At 39.8% G+C, this 16,698-nt stretch overlaps 1 protein-coding gene across 3 annotated transcripts in view; it reads right to left on the reverse strand.

Moving 5' to 3' along the window:
* The window catches only part of GULP1 (GULP PTB domain containing engulfment adaptor 1), a 145,670-nt gene that overhangs the window by 115,813 nt on the left and 13,159 nt on the right, over positions 1-16,698 (reverse strand). For 2 of the 3 annotated variants that reach the window (XM_030241596.2, XM_030241592.2), the window contains exon 2: positions 10,586-10,639. The exons of the other annotated variant lie outside the window; for it this stretch is intronic. The gene's annotated coding sequence lies outside the window, so the exon portion shown is untranslated. The remainder of the gene's footprint in view (positions 1-10,585; positions 10,640-16,698) is intronic. 3 annotated transcript variants of the gene reach the window in all.

A 16,698-nucleotide genomic window follows, 5' to 3' on the forward strand; every position in this document is an offset into this window, starting at 1 on the left:
AATATAAACAGATTTGCTCATGCTCCTGCTAACATTGCTACTACTACATGAGGAGAGATCTATGATAAGGAGCAGAAATAAAGCACTAAGCGGTGTGTCCTCCAGGTGAGGCCAAACCCCAGAAAATACATCAGCAACACAATACAGATATCAGGTTAGCATGGTTATTTGGAAGACATGTATTTTTTCAGCTTCTCCTGAGTATTATTTATTCACTTGAAAGAAAAACCAAATGAGCTACCCTTATTAAATGCCATCCTTACCAAAACTGTTTGAGGCACCACTGTGGGTGGGTGATCAGGGTCCACACTGTGCAGCAGCAGTCTCTCGTTACCTTGCCTTGCCCAAATTTACACCTTGGCTACTCAGGACACGTTTGAAACATGTCAGAGGTTATTTTTTTTTTTTTTTTCCATAGAAATAGAAAGAAAGGGGCATTCCTGTTAAGAAAAATACTGGACAAAGCACTATTGCCCTTTGTCTGTTACATGTCAGTATGGTTTTGCCAGACTTACTGCACAGCAAGACAAGTGCCCCTCTTGCACAAGAGGCAAGGGACAACCAATCACTCACTCTTTGTAAGAAAGGCAACTTTTTAAAGTATTCAAAAAGAAGTTTGTTAGAAGCCATCCTATTCTTTCCTCATAACTGTCCAGGAAGATTCACAATGAGAACTGGTTAAAAAAATGGCACCACAAAAAAACCTCATAGAACTTGAAGGAAAAACAGCTTGGGGCTGTCACATTCTGAATGCAGATACACAGTCATATGCAGGAAAAATGCCAGCCATACCAAGACACCACAGAAAATGAATAAGGACGATTTCCAAATAATATTCATTGCATTTTCCAAACAATTCATGCTTCTTCCCTGAGTCAGATCTTAATATCAGAAACAACAGAAACATCTGCAGAAAGCATCAGGTACAAATAAAGGCAAAATGTAAGAGTTATTTTCATAATCCTTAGCTAATTTTTGGCTAAGTCACTACTTGGCAGATATTAGTAGACAGCATTCCCTCAGTTTATGAAAACAAGGAAGTATTGGTAAACCAAAGCACACAAAGCAACGGTACGGCAATGCCATGGGCACTAGAAGACTGCATGCCTTATGCCACTCCATTGCTTCATTGGGTAATAAAATGTTGTGTTAACTGCTTGATCAAAAAATATATCACAATGGTAGCACAGAGTCAAAGTCTGGAGCATCGATCTACCAAGACGTATGGTTGTGAAAATGCAGTAGGAATATTCCATATTCCTCTTTCCGTGCACTGGGTTTGTTACTTCAAAAATCAGAGAGAAATTCTAAAGAGTCTTGTAAACTTGAATCAAGCAGAAATTGCACATTCCATCATCCATCTGTTGCTCTAGCTCTTGCTTAAAATGTAATTGTACAACTATGTCTGTCTTTCTTTCACACACAGAAAGCAAGAACAAAGATTTTGCCAAAGGTCCACCCTAAACTGGATGGATAAATTTTAGCTAAAGCATCACCCTGGACATTTTAGATTTCTACTTTTTAAATTTTAAAAGAGAACACAATATTTTGCATAAAAACCACTAATATATTCATTATTTCTACATGGATCTGACATCCATGTTGCAAGCAATCTACTGTTTGTTCCATAATTTATTTCCCATAAATTAGATGTTTAGAGTTGATAATCTCCCACCACAGGCACAAAATGTATTTCATACCCACATTCTCTTTCTGATCTCCCCAAAAAGATTGTGTATTTAGTTACTTCAAAATTTCTAATGCATCATTTTGTTCAAGAAATGTCTAATATTAACAACCACCAAGGCCCCAGGAAATAAGGTTGCAAGTTCCTGATTAGGAATACACAGTTTTAGCATTATTTCAGTTAAATCACACCAGCACATTCCATCACTAACTGCATGTTCTGCAAACTGTATAGGCAACAACTTACCCTGTATGTGGCACCATGTTAAACTGGCCCTTTGAGCCTAAGTGATGCAAACCACTGCTCCCCAAAGTCTGCTGATCACAACTACTTGAGAAGGAAGAAATGCCTTCTGGATGCCAACAGCCTAGTCTTACACAGGATTTTATCAGACCACAATTACAAGAGGATACAAACACCTTGCAACAGGGTTTTAGCTGCTCTCATAACATCGAGATGAGAGCAACAGAAGAAGCAGGAATGCATTTGCAAATTCAGAATAAGATCTAAACAAACCCTGCTTCCTAGGACCACAGAAGTATTTAACTCCTAAACTCAATACTTAACTTTATAAAGTAGAACAAGGAATTTGAAGCACCCTGTACTGATGTACAACAAATTAAGAACCTTACTCAGTTTCACTGAATTCAAACTCTAAGGGAATTCTGTTCAACAATTCACCTTTCTGGCCGGTCTGGAAGTCTAAATGAGGTTCCTACTTCACCTGAATACTTTATTAAGCCACTGCTCAGCTGAAACATTCTTGGGAAAACTGCACAGAGTACATATGTGTATCAAGATATGAGTATGTCTATTGTGGAAAATATTTTTCAAATACTGGACATTAAAACTTTTATTACAATAAAGATGAAAACTTTGCATTTATAATTATTATGTCAATACATTCCTGTAAAACACAACTCCAGCTTTGTGACTAACAAATCAATTCAGGCATCACAAATGATAACTGGTAAACACAGGGAGTTTCAGACATGTCGCCGACATGTTTTATGAAAAATCCTTTACTTAGGATTTTTCCTCTCCTGAGAGCTGAGAGGCCTCAGGAACAAACTGTAAACAGTTCTTATCTGCTGCTGTGGAATGCAACGGGGGATGTCTGTGATTGGCCTCATCAAACTGTTTGCAATTAAGAGCCTATCACAGAACACCTGTCCGGCTGGTCTCGGTCTGGGAGGACACATTCCTTTTCTATTCTTAGCATAGCTCAGTAGTGAAATCCTTCTCTCTATTCTTTTGGTATAGTTTTTATATCTTGTATATCATATAATGATGAATAAAGCCTTCTGATACATGGAGTCAACTTTGTCGTCTCTTCCCTCATCTTGGGACCCCTGAGAACAGGGTAACACAGACACACTGAAAGTATTTGTCAAGATGCTACTACATAATGAATACAATCTCACAAAACCTATTTGTGAAGTCTTGGTTTTGAATAACGCACTATTTGGTTGTAGAGAGAACAATTCTTAAAACTTAACCCTTCAAAAAGAGGTAAGTACAGCATTTAACAAGCAGTTCAAATATTAGAACTGCCTGTATTGACAGAGCAACACACACTGAGTCTCACAGGCCTATCTCCTAGGAGAGAAATCCCCATTTTACAATGGTTTAGGACTTTGCTGCACATGCAGCTTTCCATATAAAACTTCTGGCATCCATCTTCCCAAGTCCATCATCAGACAAAAGCAGCTGTTTGTAGCCTCTCTCCCGCGGCCGTGGGGGCTGTGCGGTGCCCGGCTGGGTGCCCGCGGCTCGGCCGAAAATGCCACACCAAGTGCCACTCCCGGATCCCCTCCGGAGCCCTGGCAGTGGGTGGCGCAGGCGGGAACTTCAGCTACAAGGTACCAAAGCAAAGGAAGGAGGAGGGACGCCTGTATGAGTACCAAGGATCTTTTAATCTCGTTTCCCGGTGGGCGCAGGGACAAGCGACAAAGACAGGGCACCGGCGGGACGCTAATAAAGGGAGTGGGTGTGATAGGAGGAGACACAAAGCTTACCAATAGCAAGGACCCAGGGAGGAGTGTGGGTTACAGCTAAGCCACTGAGGATCACACAGGGGAGGGGAAAAACCCCAGGGGCAAATCATACATCAAATTAAGGAATGACTGACACAGAGAATTCTCGAGGTAAGGGGGGTGGTTACCATGACAGGCAGGGGAGGGCAGGGCAGCTCCAATAGGGAGAAACCATTGTGAGGGAAGTACATGGGGGGGAACTGAGGACCGAACCATTATTGAGTTACAAAAGGAATAACTGATTCTAAAAACACACAATGCCACAGCCGTTCAAAGTTCAGGTCTCTTCAAGAAGCAGCTCTGAAACCTGCAGGGTTAAACTCAGTATTTGGGTATTTCCCAGGAAGCCTTTCCTCCAGCAGTACTTCAGACAGCATTCTTCTTTTACCAAATCAGCCGTAAATATGACAACAGAAGCTCTCCAGGAGCTATGAATGTTGCATATCAAGTTAGATAAGTGTCTTTTCCAGCTGTTATCCTCTGTGAATCTACCTCCACTCCACTATGGATTTTCCTCTCAAATCTCCCCTCCACAGCTCCCTGACCATTTCTTCGGGAGGAACACATGATTCTCTTTCCCAGGGAGCTGTCAATTTGCTCCACAGAAAAGTGAGGGGCCAATATTTTAACAACTACTCCGCTGAAATGTATTTTTTTATCCTATATTCTTAACCGACTACATGTTTAGCAGTTATATAGAAATAATTTTTTAGATATTAGAAATGTACTATATTTGAGTATGAAAATGTATTTCCTTATTAACTGTTTTCTTTAAGATATTTCTGAACTTAGAAACAGATTATCATCTAAAATTAGAAAAATAGAATTACTAAATGTTACAATCCACAAAAAAACCTACTAAACCCCACACAGTAAAGAACTAAAAGCAATTTGCTTGCTGCTTGTCAGGCATAACCTGCCAAGCTATTAGCTCTCATTTTGAAGGCTTGCATTTGCTCAATGGCTGACCTGCACATTGCAGAGCCTTAGCATGAGAAATGGCTTTTAGGCTCAGCTGCTTTCTAAGTGCCATCCATTATCAGGAAAAAGAGATTATTCCCTTTACAGTCGGCTACTTTGCCAAATTCTTCTGGCTCTGTTCCATCAGTCACACCCACGGCACCCTGGGGAAAAGCAAACCCTAGCTGTGTATCACTCTGCTCCTGCTGAAGTGCAGAATGAACAGCAATTAGCATTTGATGCCATCTAGGAGGAAAGTGAGGTGAGAAGACAGCTCTATCATTTACCAGCCCCACTCTCTGCACCAGCCAGCAGCTCACAGGGGCACAGAGAGGCAGGCTGGGAACTTAACCTGGAGCGGGGCAGAGCTGGAATATCCCATGGTTTGCATGACAGAACTATAAACAAACCCGCATGCAGCAAGAGGCCCTTTGGAAGCCCTTCTAAAAATACATGTACACACACATTGTCAGTGATGCAAAACACCAGGGTTTATTATTGCTGAACCAGAAGATGGTCCAGGAAGGCTCTTTTGCTTTCCAGTAAGGCTTCCTCCCCACACTTCATTTATACTGAAGAATTATAAACAAGATTCCCTTTCAAATCAAAACATCCGCTCTTTCATTCAGAGCACAATGAATTCACTGCAGAGCAGATTTATCTGCAATGGTAAACCAAACCCCAAATGCCTCCAAAGGTGGCCTTTGCTTGCCTGTTATGCCCTAAAGACTGCAAAAAGGTGTGCCAGGTTAAACCTTCACCCACAGTGACCTGTGAGCACAGCTCACTGCAGACCTACAAAACCACCAACACAGCAGGTTTCTGTGTAGAGTGTGACCTTGTCCCCCAGTGAGTTGCAGCTGGACCAGTTGCTGAAGATTGGAGGTGGGCCTGATCTTGACATGCCACACCTGTAACCAACAAGAACTACTGATATATAAGAGGAAAGAAAGTGGAGTGAGAGGAGTCAGATTACTACTGCAAGGACCTGGAACAGTCAGTGTGTAGAGGAGCTGCCTGTGAGGAACAGCAAGAAGGTATGAAGCTCTGACAATATAAAATCCTTGCGCTATGATGACGCTAGAACTTGTGTTATCTAAGACAACATTTCTGCAGTCAACAGGCATTAAAACAGATGCATCCCAAGGGTTCTAGTTTCTTCCCCTCCAAGAAAAAGGGAGAACAAGAAAGAGGTCATGACTATCAGCCCATTGTTCAAATCCAGGTCAGAAAACTGGGCTTTAAAAAAAGCCTTTGCCTTTCCTAACTGGACACGTAAGAGGCTAAGGAGGAAGATTACAGCCACCACTTCTCTGTTCATGATCTGTGTACAAAAGAGTGCAGTCACCTTCTGAGGAAAGGCACAGCCAGCTGGGCTCAGTTCTTCTCTCCTTCCCTTTAAGTTCCAGCTTCACTCATGTAGCCACTGGCATGCAGTTTCACAGTAAATTAAGGATGACCAGATCTCTTTGGGTCTCTCTGCACTTTCACTGCAATCTGAGTAACACACACCATTAAACTGCTTAGTGAAAACCCAGCAGGAGAAACTTGAAAATATTATCCAGTAACTGAGGAATCTTTCAAAACAGTTTACCACTTGAAACACAAATCTGAACTTGTGTTCCTCCTTTAAAAAATATATGCCCAAACCACATTCCAAAGACATTTCCAACTTAAAATATTACTAATCTTTACTGCCACATTTAAACCTACTGTGCCAGCAAAAAATAGAGGTCACAAGTTCAAAAGATTCTCAAGACCCTGATAGAACAGGCTTTGAAACTAAAGCTGCCACTAAAAATGCAATGTCCTCTACTTCACAGTCAAATAGCAAAAAACAACGCAATCAGCGCTCTGGGTTTGGGTTTCATGAGGGAGGAAGTGATGGCACTTAATCCCTCCTAATACCCAAAGCAAGGTGTTTTCAGCACCAAATTTCTTATCTGAAAGTCAGGCAGTGAACAAAAAAAATCAGCTTGAAAAATCAGAAATCCTACATCCTAGCATGGCCATCAGCCTCCCCTGCTCAGTGATAAATGAGAGGGAACACCTCATGCTCCACCAGCTCTACACTAGCTGCAGCAGCAGCCTCTGCCAAGGCTGGGCTTGCACTTGCAGGAGGAGCTCAAGGCACTGAAGGACTCCTGTGCAGCTGCTCTGAGAGAACCTTTCTCCAAGCAGCAGGTGCAATCAGCACTAAAAATCCACAGCCAGGGCAAACAGGCAGCATTGGACTGGCCCTTTCTCACAAGAGTCCCCAGATGTGACCCCAAACCTTGTCTACAACTGTGACCAACAATGTCCTCTTCTCCACTGCACAAAGGGTCGTAGCTCCAGCCCAGTCTAAATCCTGGATTCCTTAATTCCTATCCTTTCTTCAAATGAAAAGTTCAGCAGCTCCCACACACAAAGAGGACTTTTTTTGCCCAGTGCCTTCCTGACACCCGTGGGGCTCCACCAGCAGTGCCTTGGTGTCTTTCCTCCTTTAACCATGGTGAAAAATTGATCAGGACACCACAAAGAGCTTTCCCCTCCCTACAACAGGGGGATGCCTTGTACATCTAGTGAATCTTGACTCAAATCAGAGTGAAGAAAATGACTCAATCTCTTCCTTAATCCCAGACAAACTGCTTCCCTGGTAGCTGTGCTGCAGTTATTGGCAATTCCTAGGTAGTTAAGGGGAAGTAAACAAGCTGAGGAGAAGCAAAGGGCTGGAAATCTCAAATGTAATAAAGGAGGGCATGTTGTCTTATCTGCCTGGTTGTTGCTAACTAGGAACCAAAGTACAATCCAGCCACTTTTGACATTTTTTCTACCAAGATGACCTATTTCATTTAGAGAAAACTAGTTGCCTTTAAATTGATGACAAACGTCAAAAAGAAAGTTATGTTAAACTAACAAGTTATAGCAGAGAGAGTGCATTAACATTTTTGACAAAAATCCCCATACTCAAACCCTTCCCCAAACTGAGCAGACTCCATATTAATTTAATTGCTTTCAAGTAATTAAATTCCACATTAAGTGGGGCTAATCTATGCTGTTTCAGCCTAATTACTATCTCAGTTCCAAAAGTTGGTGGCTTTTTTTCCCCAAAAGACATTAAAATGGAATTTATTCTTTAACATTTTAAGTCTCCAGCTGTCTGTCAGGTCTACAGAATGAAGCCTTGTAGCACAGTAATATGGACACAGCAGAAAATTCAAGGCTAAGTCAGTCTTGCTCTGCCTGCATTTACTCTGCATTTCGTTTGTTATGCTAATTGAGGCTGTTAGCTAATGACTTCAGTACACTGTTAGTAATTTGTGCTTTTCCTTTGTGAAAACTAAACTAAATTGCCTCTAAATCTAAAGGAAGGACATCCATAGGACACTGAAAGGACCATTTCGGTTCTAAACACAGGTTTATCAACACTCATCCTCCCTGTGCCAATACTGCCTACTCCAAACTTTAGTACAATTCAAAAATCATCAGGAGCTGGCCTAGTCAGAGGTTTGCCAGCTTGTCCTTAAAGATGCTTTAGTACACCTAGACATCCCAAAGGATGAACATAAGTCATGCAAAACTACATCTGTTACAGTGAAGGTTTCTCTTATGGTGAGAACATCTGGATGTGTAGAAGGGCCTGGAAACTTCCTTTTTCATTCCATACAGGCTCCACTGTTTTTTCTCTCACTTTAGATAAATGCAAGCATCATTTTATAAAAGATAAAAAGAAAAATCACAGAGCTTGCCTTTTTATAAACTAAAGTAACAGATTTTTTCCTTTTTAATTTTGACTTAATAAGCATCCCCTATTACTGTGCAAATTAATAGGAAAGACAGATGGGAAGTGGGGAAGACAACAGTCTTGCATGAATGCCACAGGTGGGGTTAAAGACACTAAAACAGAGCTGGGGCTCTGATCAATGCCACTTACAGTATATTTGCCTACCCCTATGGAACCATAAGATCACATCAGCACACCAGGCTTTGTTCAAGAAATAAATAAATAAACCAACAATTCACAAGGCAGTTTTTAATTAGATATTTGGCATGCTAGTAAGAGTAATCAGGGCATATAGATATAAGCAACAGCTTTCTACTCATTCTGTCCCAGTAAATAAGGCCCTGGAAGACTGCTCACTGTAACTAAATGTATGTAACAATTTTCACAGTGCCAGTACTAAACTTTGAGGCTTTATTCTTAAGCAGAAAGGCAAAAGCCAGAAAAAAAAGGCAAGTAAGTGAAGCTCACAGAGACTCTTACACAAAGAGTGACTGTCCCATGTGACAAGCACCAGCAGAAAGAGCCCATTTATATTTCTCTGTCTCCAATAATCACAGCTAAAGTGTATCTATCTTTAGGAGCCTGATCTGAAGTTCAGAAGACTTTCAATATACTGCTGATTCTGCAGAACTCATATTTCTGGGTTCTTTATCATGTCTCCCTATTTATGCCATAGAACAACATAATCTGGTGCCTGGGAACACCAGGGCAAGGGCTGGAGACATGCAGAATTCTGCCTTGAAACACCACCTCTTTATAGACAAGGTTGATCTATGTTAAAAACAAGCCCCAAAAAAGGGAAAAAACACGCTAAAGCCCCAAATGAATCCAAAACAACTTGAAAAACTCCAGCAACCTCTTTCCATAAGACTTTCATTGAGCTAAGAGCCCAAAGCTCATATTTAGAATATCAGACCATCTAGATATTTCTGATTTATTTCTCAAAAATATTCTACTCAAGAAACTTCAGCTATGATGCTTTACAGGTGCCAGAATATCATCACTTGTTACCCAGTGTAACTCCCCCCTCTGAGAGCACAGCCCATGGTGTTTACTTCTGCTCATGGCAGTGCATTTGAGTACATTGTCCTCTTGCCCCACACTCCTTTATTTAATCACATGCTTTGGATCAAAAATGCAATTATATTCTTCTAACAAACCACACAGATTTAAATTCTGCTTCCTCTTGAGAGAAATAAATAAAAAGGTTTGTAAGGAAGTCAGGTAATAAAAAAAATCACAGTTTTATGGTAAGTCTTGCTACAATTTCATCAGAAACAAATCCCTCCCTAGCTACGTGTATATTTTTAGCACATAAACTTGTTTGTCAAGTTCTAGAAGGGATTCTCCCTTCCCAGCTCCCCAGAACAGAGCCTGCAATTTATACCAGTAACCAAAATCCTACAGCAAATCCTAACCACAGTCCTACTAATTTCAAAATCCATCTGACCTAGCCAGTGACACTGGTTCCTTGTACCAGAATCCAACAACTTGAATGGAGATGAAATCAACAGAACAAATTCAACAGAAGTCACAAGTGTCATTTTTAAATTACTACACGTCCCCAAGAAACTGACCCAGTAAAAAAGCAGATTTGTGTTCTCTCAAAGCAGTGATGACAACCTCACCCTGAAGACACATCACCCAAAGCACTGACAACTACATCTGCACGCTCTGTGATCTAACCCAGTCTAGCACTGAAATAAAAGTAAAGCAACAGATAAAATAATCTGCCTGTGAAAGTGAAATAAATAATGGTCAAGAAAGGACACATCAAGGAACCATGAATTACTAATAAAAGTTGTCATAGATATGTGCTGGATAGAAAGATTTTAACTGCACTCATGCAGGGTAAGGATTAGCTTTCACCATTCCACAATTATTACGGTTTTATGTGCCCTGCAGTGACAACAGAAGCATTCAGATAGCAAAAGGGCCATGGGTGTTTACAGACTTCCCCCTGGGTAAACAGCACACTAAAACCTCCTACTGGAATATTTCTGTTCCAGCAACAAAGAGAAATTAACTCTATTCACATCAGATCACCACTATCAGGGATTAGCTGTTCGTGTTAGTAAGCACATTTATGTGATCAAATGTAGACATGCAGCAAATCACAAAAGGTTATTACTGAACCTGATCTAGTGGTTCCTTCCTCTCCACATGTCTTGCATCTCACCTCAAAGGTATCTGTCAGAAAGTTCAGAAATCACAATCATTAGATTAAACTCCCAGTAACTCATAAAATTATTTTTAAACCTTCAATCCATACTTGCATATATTGCTAATACTTTGGACATCAAGTCTATCTGGCCTAATAATTTGTCAAACATGAGCCAAGAGATGGTTTGAGGTATGGTTGAACCTTTTTAAACACACAGAAGAAAAATTTGCCAGTGCCAAGGACTAATTAACTCCTGAGGGCTGAACACATGTAAGAATTTTGGGGACATGTGTTCTCTAGGACACATAACCACTACAACTGTCCCAAGAATTTCCAAGGCTTCTATGAGAACTTATGACAAATCACTTAAGTGCCTTCTTTGGGCATTTTGCCATGTCTAGTACAGAGGCTTTGTGTATAAAAACAGCCCAAAGTGTTGAATACTCTTACATCAAATGCACTTTTCCCCAAATATTACACATTAAAATGGAATTTTCCATAAGCAGATATATTTCCTCTGAAGTTATCAAATGTAGAGAAATAAAACAGAAAAGACAATTTTCAGTGGCCTGAAGAGGTCCATGTTAAAAAAAAAAAGTATCAACATTCCCTAGAGAAATTAAAAGCTTTCCAGTGATAAAAGTGATGTGTTCACCACAGCACTGTGGGCACAGAAAAGCTCAGCAGTCCTTGCTCTATGGGTTTATGTGCCTGGGATAAGGTCTACAGGTCATTTCTCATACTTGTCACAGGAACTTGTTTTCTGCCACCTGAACTCAACATCCAAGAGAAGTCCTTCATCTTTTTCACCACTAGGAAAAGTCAGTATTTCTGGGATCCAGCCTTTGAAGCCATGCAAAGGCATAACAGTGACAGTTAATTACTTGCTAGTCATGCTTTGGTTTGAAGATGAATGCCACTAGAAATACTTCATTTATTCTTTTTATTGATATTAGACACTCATTGTTACAATTACAGAATTTAATGTCAACAATTCCAGAGGACTGTTTCTAACTGACAAATACTTGGAAAAAAGCTCATTTTTGTGTCTGCAGCTTGAAGAGATTATTCCACAAACCCCATGCTGTTCAGAGCTGATGTGCAACTGAAAAAGAAGTACGGAATTTGAGAGAAGCCATATGGCAAAAGTAAAATATTTTGGTGTCAAAATACCCATCACAGCTGAATTCAAACTTATCACATTCTTCACACTTTTGAGACATGAGATCCAGAGACTGGTCAGAAGTGTGCAATCTTTCAATCAATTTTTATGGACAAGGGTCAATGAATTATTTTTTCTTGACGGGAATGTGACATTTCAAAGTTTCCTCTCACCACAGAGCTCTCTGTAATTTCAGAGCAAAGAGACTGCATATTTCCTTTGTGCACATAGTTAGGCAATCAAAAAACATTCCAAATAATTTTAGAATTAATAAGACAAGCTTTATGTAAGCATCAGCATAATTTCATTTCTAGGCTCACTTATGCTTAAAGAGCTCTAACACTTGAATATGCTTAATATGAAATGTTAAACATTTACATCCCAGCTGACAATGACCTTGTGTTAAATTAGGAGGGAACAACAGAACAGTTGATGTTTCCACAAGCATGGGCTAGGACTGGATATGCTAGCAAACACAAGTGGATGGATCATTACTGGGCCATAATTAATGGACACTGCCATACACCAGGCTCCAAACACTGCCTCTCATCAATATCTATTAGCAGAAGGCTGCAATATAAACATTTATAAAGCAGACACAATACACCAGCTAAACCACTAATGCATGTAATTGCTAACACAGAGCCATATGCTGAAAATTCATCTCTTTTTACATTTAACTTTTACAACCTAGGCAAATCAGACAACTGTCTAGCCCACAGTCTTCCAAAATTGCTTACTGAATAGAAAACTGTAATCAGTTGCCAGTTCAATCGTTTTTACAACATTCTACATAAAACAAATGAGGTCTGTTGCCCTGACTTGTGAAAGAGTTCCAATAAATGCCAATTATAAGAGCAATTAGGGGATCAAATCTGACATCACAGGTTCCTCTGTAAGATATTAGCTCAATGACTTTTTTATGAGCTAATTAGTCATGGACTCTGAACAAGAAACAGATGATCCAAAAACAATGATTCTGCAAAAGTGTGTGTTGTCAAACCCCATGAGGGCAATAAACCCAGCTTTCAAGTAGGAATTATATCTGTGACTATCAATTCCTTCAACTATATTAACAATAACAATCTAAATTATGAACAAGAACACATGAAGTATTCCAAGCACAATCACTTCTGTAAAGTTCCTAAAAAAATTCCTAGATTTAGCAATATTTCCTTTGTCAGAAGCCAGGCTGTTAATCAAATATGAGATAAATCTGCAGGGATTGCACAACAGGAAGAAAGAAGGAATTTCCCCATGATATAGTGAACTTGCCTCTTTCTCAAGGAACAGAGGGCATGGCAGGAAGTGGGTGCTTCAATTGAAAATTCCTGTCACAAAGAGACAAGCCTGGTGGCCAGCACAATCCAGGAGAAGAAAAGTAGTTTGATTTTCTGAAGTCCTCTGTTGTAAAATGGCAAAATGATGATAATTGGGATTCCCTTACATGTAACCAGTGACAGTATGTGATTATGCAATGACAATTTCTGTAGGCTATTGCCTTGTTCAGTACACAAAACAGATGCAGATCACCAAATGAGCATCTTGTCTGATGGTCCTTTGCAAAGCCTGGTGCATTATTTGCCACAAAACCCTCAAAGTGCAGTCTGAAGCCAGAGGACACCCACAAGAGACAGCTCTCTGGCAGCTCTCACCAGAGCACTTCATGGTCCACAAACCTGAGTGTGTTTCAAAAATAGTGTTGTCTTATTTTACATTCAGCCAGTGTGGCAACCCAACATAAAAGAATTGAGGTTCCCAATCTGAAATGATCATCAAGCATTTTGCTGTCTCCTCTACTGAGAGGCTTAAACTCAGCTACACTCAAACTGATTTGCTGCAGGTGCAGTAAAACCTGGCAGAAACTACAGAAACAACCTGCCAAGGAAACGTGCAAGCCCTCAGGTGTTATTTCCTAAAGAGCTATAAAATGTGGAGTATTTTATAATCAAAGGAGGCTGCCCTTGATTTCAGGTATGAGAGTCAGCACTTGTTTAAATCACAGCCAAGAGCTAGGTGCAGGCATTCCTAACATCAGCAAAAAGCTTCCTATGAGACCTTGACCACTATGAATAAGAAAAAACAGGGTGGGGTTGGGAATCACATTCCCCAGAATTATATTTGACTGGTTAAGTTCCATTTCAGGGTCTGGAGAGGGCAGTAAGTTTTCAAGGAAGAAATTCTGCCTTTCTATCCTATGTAAGGCTAGGAAGAATTTGAGTTTATGAGTGGGAGCACACATGTACACATCTTTTTGGAAAAAATTGTCACCCCACAGAGATGTCACATCAAACCTTTAGGCTACTCCTCACACAGGGGCAACCCAAAGCAAACCAGGCCACACAGACAGTTTTATATCAAGCCACAGCTTTCCTCAACCTAACATACAGGCATAACCCTTTTTCCTCATTAAAATTACAACCTAGCTGATATGAAAATAAATCTAAAGGCTTTTCTGAACATGCTTCTCCAAATAACTTATGACTAAGTTATTTCAGATATCTTACAACACATAAAATATGCAATGACACAAGTTTTAAAAAATCTAATAAAACTCTAGCAGTAACAACAACTGTCAAGAAGCTACAAAAAGATTCTGACCACATTCATATACTAACAACAGATGCACAGACAGCCAGACATGGCACCGAGAAATTCAGAAATACACATGGAATAAGCAGAGAGGCAGCAGTGTATGGGTACAGCATGGAAACTGGATATTTCCATGGGCTGCCTTTCAACGCTCCATTTGGGACTGATGCCACGAGACCCACATGACCTCTGAAACCTCACACTGTTTACAGCCCTGCCTCAAACACCCTCACACTCCTGAATTGCCTTAGGGGTGAAGCATGCTGACATGGCTCTGGAGGTAAACACATGGCATTTCTGGAGTGGAGCTCTTCCTGCTTTGCTTAAACCACAAGCTGATGTGTTCAGTTCTGTCTGCACCCTGCAGTGCAAGTTCATAACCACAGGTATGGGACTGGACATTTTTTCTTCATTTAGGAGACTCTTCACAGAGTCACAAAAGTTGTCATTATATGCATATTTATTTTTCCTCACTTCTTTGTTCCTGTTAAGGAGTGTGCTGGTAACCATATGACACTGCTGCATTGAGTGTCAGGGTTCAAGAAACACAAATAAACATAAGCACACAAAAAGAAGCACCACATGCATGACTGAAAAATCTAATTTCAGCAGAAGACTTTCATAGAGTGTAACTATTTATTCTCCTACAACCAATTCAAGAAGCAATATAAAAACTGAAATTACATTGGCTTTACTACTTCACAAAGCAAAATCTTCATTAGACACACCCCATGCACAGCCATCCACATCTACAAAACTACCAACTACTCAGATTTACCTTCACAAAAGCAGCTCCTTAAATGAATCACAATCACCTCAAGAACTGTTAGTCTGCTAATTGAGACTGGACATAGTGGCATACTTGCTAGGCAGCATGGAATGATATTTCTGTTACACCTGCATTAAATAGAATAGAACTGAAAATTCTGGATTTATAAAAACCAAGGTTTCTTTTTGGGGACCAAATGTTTTCAACTGAAGCTTACAAATACAAGTAAAACAGACTTCTTACTATAACTAAGAAACATCTTTAAAGTATCCAGGATCTAGATGATCAAGTATTCAGACAATAAAAAGTAGAAATATTGAAATGTAAAAATAGACATTTTGCATAATTTTTTGACTGTAATATACAGTTCAACTAGGCAGACTGATTGAAGCTATCTAGAGCCCAAACACTGAATTGTGTGCTCATATAGAATATAATATGCAGAAAGACTTAAGAATATTTTCTATTTTCAAGCAATAAATATAAATTCAAGCTGTGTCAACAATATAACCAATGGACTAAACAGATATAGGTGCATGAAGCTTAAAGGAAAAACCTTTACTTCTCTGCCATAAATGTCCCAATTTGCATCATAAAAACATCTAATTTGTTCACTTGTGCAGTTTGGGCCAGGAGCTGTCTTTTAATCCTTGTTTCACCACAAAGAAATCTTCCATCATATTCTTTTCATTTTAAATCCAGAGTTCTGTACAATCCCATATATTGTCCTTTCACAGGTATCAGCACATTCAATGTGCATTTTTGGACTAGAAAAGAAGCAGGACACTGATGACACTGTTATTTCAAAGTCCAGGACATCAGGGTTAATGTATTCCATTCACTCATATTGCATATAAAACAAACAGACCAACAAAGTAAAAACCTCCCCCACAACTATGATTATTGCTATGACAGAAGTGACAGTTTTGTTGGTTTTTTTTTTTTTTTAGTTGGATGGTTGTTTCCTTGTTCTACTTGAAAAATGGAGAAAAACACATTTTGAGCATATAGACCCTAACAGTTACCATAAATCTCCAAAAAGACTTGCTGAAACTTGAGATATTATCACTTCACATCTTAGTGTCCTGCTTGGTCTTTAGATCAGCAGTGTATTTCAGCTAAAATTATACACAGTGTTTTCTTCAAGACATTTGTATTTCTCATCACAGAAGAGAACAATAATAGGAAAAGCCTCCTTTGTAAAACATATTAAGAATCAAAAAAAAGAAAAAAAATCACAAGAGGCTAAAAATGTCCCATCCATGAGATCATCACAATGCAGCAGATGAAAGGAAAACCATTTTGAGCAGGACTCATCTTCCCATCCAGAGGAGAACACCAGCTCATATTTAAACCCAGGAGGTCTTGGTACATCTCAATCACCTATCATGTACATGAGAAATGGAAATCTGAGTTTGTGGAGAGGCACAAAGTGGTCAGAGGAAAAGAGTGAAACACCATAGGGATGGAAATTGCATCCTCTTTGTTTGAGTCACACCTATTCCTTGTTTTCCCTGAGCAATTCCAGGGATCGGGCACAAAGAACAAATGTGGAGATATTC

The sequence above is a fragment of the Serinus canaria genome, chromosome 7 (genome assembly GCF_022539315.1).
Source record: "Serinus canaria isolate serCan28SL12 chromosome 7, serCan2020, whole genome shotgun sequence".
NCBI classification, from domain to species: Eukaryota; Metazoa; Chordata; class Aves; order Passeriformes; family Fringillidae; genus Serinus; species Serinus canaria.